The sequence below is a fragment of the Ipomoea triloba genome, chromosome 2 (genome assembly GCF_003576645.1).
Source record: "Ipomoea triloba cultivar NCNSP0323 chromosome 2, ASM357664v1".
Taxonomy (NCBI): Eukaryota; Viridiplantae; Streptophyta; class Magnoliopsida; order Solanales; family Convolvulaceae; genus Ipomoea; species Ipomoea triloba.
The window spans coordinates 21,693,261-21,697,426 of NC_044917.1; positions in this window are offsets into that span (position 1 = coordinate 21,693,261).

A 4,166-nucleotide genomic window follows, 5' to 3' on the forward strand; every position below is an offset into this window, starting at 1 on the left:
GTGAGATGGTTCGAGAGACAGACTACACAGTCAGGGTGGGAGATGATCTCTTGGAGCATAGTCGAGAGATCACAGCTCAGATAGACGAAGCAATCTCTGCTACTGAAATCATCTCTGATGGGCGGGATGACTTATATGAAGAAGTTTCCACTCAGTTGGTAGTGGAAGCACCCACTCTTGATGACTTCTCCAGGGTGATCAGGTGGATCAACTGGAGAACCAGTTCTTTCACTCAATTGATGAGTCAAGCAGCTGAAATGGAGGCAGAAGAGCAGTTTGCACTCCAGTGGTTGGGCATCTCCGAGATCCCAGCTCAACAACTGATGGATCTTGCCCACGAAACACGAGTAATGAAGCTGAACAGTGAAAGAACTGATAAAGGGAAGAGCATAGCAGTTGAAGCACCAGAAGTTGAAGCTGAGCCTGAAGAAGATCCTGAAACAGAAGCACGATTTCGAGAAGATATCAGGCTCGCCACTGCCATCTCCTTGGGACAGAACGTTGAGTTCACGAGAGGGCCAGGAGAGACCTCTGGGGTTGCTCACGATGATATTGCAACAGCCGCAATCCCACTGTCCCAAGTCAGCAACTCTGCTCTGGACGAACAGGTAGAAGTTTCGAGAGGTGAATCCGAGACCTCTGAAGCACTTCAAGTGGCACCTAACACCGTTCTACTTTTGCCACCACCTGAGTCCACACCCTCGACCACTACTGATGAAGCAGAGACAATTCGAGAGGGTGAAGTTCCGTTGCTCACACTGCCGGGTTTCCCTACTGCTCCTGAAATAATTATCATTCCAGACTCATCGGAGCAGACTGAAATGCAGTCAAATGAGCAACATGAGCAGAATGCCCCAAGTCCTGCTGGTTCGAGGAGTACTGATGATACCATCGAAGGTGGAAACCCGGAAGCACCTGTCGACACTACGTCTCCAACCTCACCAGCAGATGACAAAGTTCCCAGCACTGGTTCGAGAGGTGATGCTGAGGGGGAACCTCTATTGGATGAAAACAGGGAAGCGTCCAATACCGAAGAACACTCTCTGGCTGACCCTATCTCCACAGTTGCTGAAGCTGAGGCCCCAGGTTCGAGAGGTGAGGAGCAAGAAGTGATCCATCCCTCAGGTGGAAATCGGGAAGCACCTGACATGGAGCTACCTTCGAGCTCTGAACCTTGTGTCCCTGTGGATCCTCAGACGTTAAATCGAGAGGTGGACTCGCAATTGCAAGTCATGGGTGGAAATCTGGAAGCACCCAAGTCCCCTCCGACGAAAGGTACATCTCGATCCTCATCTCCTACTTCTGACTATGATCAACAGGCCGAAGAAGTCTTCATTGGCGAAGTGCGTCAATTCATGGCTGATCAATCTCAGAAGATGGCTCAGCTCGAAAGAATACTCGCTGTGGTCCGCAATGCTGCAATACCTGCTGCTGGCACAAGTGAATCCCAAGGCCGTCATGCCGAACTTCTCGAACAGGCGATATGGGTTGAGGATGCAGCACAGAAAGCCACTGATGAAGCCGCTGTAGCTCGAGCAGAGGCTGCAAGTGCGAGGGCTGAATTAGCCGAGATGCGAGCAGAGCTTCGAGCCTTCCAACATTCCAGTGAACTTCGACAGGATGTGATGAAGGCCATACTCGATGACCTGTCGAACCAAGTGCCTGCCCAACTTCAAGCAATCTTCGAAGGTATGTCCACCCTCCTCTCCCGTGCTGATGATGCCAACAAGGGGGAAAATAAAGAGAAAAAGAAGGGGGATACCACGGGCAAGAAAAGGGCAGCAAGTGAACCAGCTGGACCACCTCCAAAAATACCAAGAATCATGAGCAAAGCAGTGGAGGATGCCAAACAGGCAGAAAACCTAAGGGTCCAGCGTACACTGGAAATGGAGAAAAGGAGAGAAGAGGACAGAGAAAGAAGAAGAAAAAGACAAGAACGACAGTCAGAAGAAGAAAGGAAGATAGATTTTCTCATGACAAACTTTAAGTTTGGGAACAGAGAAGACACTGAACAAATTCTGACTCTGGAGATATTCAAGCTTCTGAAAATCACTGGGATATCTACACACAGCAATATGTCTCCAGAAGAATGCATTGCCTGGTGGAAAGATGGAGTAATTGATGGTGAGTTCGTGGGGGAAGCCTACAGGAACTACAGGCATCTAGACGTCACAGAAGAATACTTAAGCCTGGTAAATCCGAAAGACCCCATCAAGACACGAGAAGTCATTAACAAGAAAAGGAAAGCCAACAAGAAGTAAGCTCTCGTGGTCCAAACTCCATCTCATTTCAATGTATTGATATCTATGTTGTTCTTGGTCTTATTTCATTCAATTTTGTCTACTAAACTCTGCTTTGTAAACATTCCCTTTTATAATCATAGATATATCTTTTGCTGGGGGTGTTGCGTGAGCTCTATTATTCATGTTTTAGTAGAGTATTTGTCAAACTTACCATATGTGCTGAAAAATAAAATCCTTATTAATTCTTTCTATCAAATCAGCCATATAGAGTAAGTATAAGTGTTGGCATCATCAAAAAGGGGGAAATTGTTAGGAACATCATGTAATAGGTTTTGATGATACCAACTGTTAAGTAGAAATCCCCAAGTCTCGATGCATAGGCAAAAACGCTGTAAGTTCGACAAGTAAACCAAGAGCGAAAATACAACCGGGTAACTTTGAGCTCAACTCGGAAAATATTTAAGCTTGAGGGAAATTTGTTTGAACATCTTAGAAGTCTCGTGTGTTGTAATCATATAGACAGATCAGAAGAAAGCATGGGACAACACTGGAGGAATAAGGGTCTGCGAGACATCAACTAAGTCTCGAGACATAAGCAGAGTTCGAGAGGTAGGACCTCTCGATACAGTTATCCAGTTCGAGACATAAACAGATTTCGAGAGATAGACCTCTCGATATTTGAGTTCAAGACATTAAGCAATCAAGATATCAACCTTGGTCTCGATACACTAACAATTCTCCAACAAAGCTGAAGGACGGTCATACTTAAAGTCTGGAGAAGAAGAATATCATGGAGATGGAATAATGAAGAGGTGCCGAACGTGAAGATTTCAAAATGGGCGGAAATGGATGACACGTCAGATTTCCACCACAAACGGTCAAAAGGTGCACCAATGCTGAAGTAGTCTGATTCCCTACAAACAAGGAATAATGGGAATATAAAAAGAGTAACTTTTACCAAAAGACGAAAGTGGAGCATGGACTCAAGAAAAGTGAACTATGGAACATTCACTACAAGACAAAGAGGTTCAAGTTACAAGATCACCACTCCATGAAATATGCTGAAAATATGCAAGACCCATGATCAGCATGGGAGACAAATTTCAAACGGAATAATTTTCCCTCCAACGGAATTATTCCTCTACTCTCANGTCGAACCAAGTCCCTGCCCAACTTCAAGCAATCTTCGAAGGTATGTCCACCCTCCTCTTCCGTGCTGATGATGCCAACAAGGGGGAAAATAAAGAGAAAAAGAAGGGGGATACCACGGGCAAGAAAAGGGCAGCAAGCGAACCAGCTGGACCACCTCCAAAAATACCAAGAATCATGAGCAAAGCAGTGGAGGATGCTAAACAGGCAGAAAACCTAAGGGTCCAGCGTACACTGGAAATGGAGAAAAGGAGAGAAGAGGACAGAGAAAGAAGAAGAAAAAGACAAGAACGACAGTCAGAAGAAGAAAGGAAGATAGATTTTCTCATGACAAACTTTAAGTTTGGGAACAGAGAAGACACTGAACAAATTCTGACTCTGGAGATATTCAAGCTTCTGAAAATCACTGGGATATCTACACACAGCAATATGTCTCCAGAAGAATGCATTGCCTGGTGGAAAGATGGAGTAATTGATGGTGAGTTCGTGGGGGAAGCCTACAGGAACTACAGGCATCTAGACGTCACAGAAGAATACTTAAGCCTGGTAAATCCGAAAGACCCCATCAAGACACGAGAAGTCATTAACAAGAAAAGGAAAGCCAACAAGAAGTAAGCTCTCGTGGTCCAAACTCCATCTCATTTCAATGTATTGATATCTATGTTGTTCTTGGTCTTATTTCATTCAATTTTGTCTACTAAACTCTGCTTTGTAAACATTCCCTTTTATAATCATAGATATATCTTTTGCTGGGGGTGTTGCGTGAGCTCTATT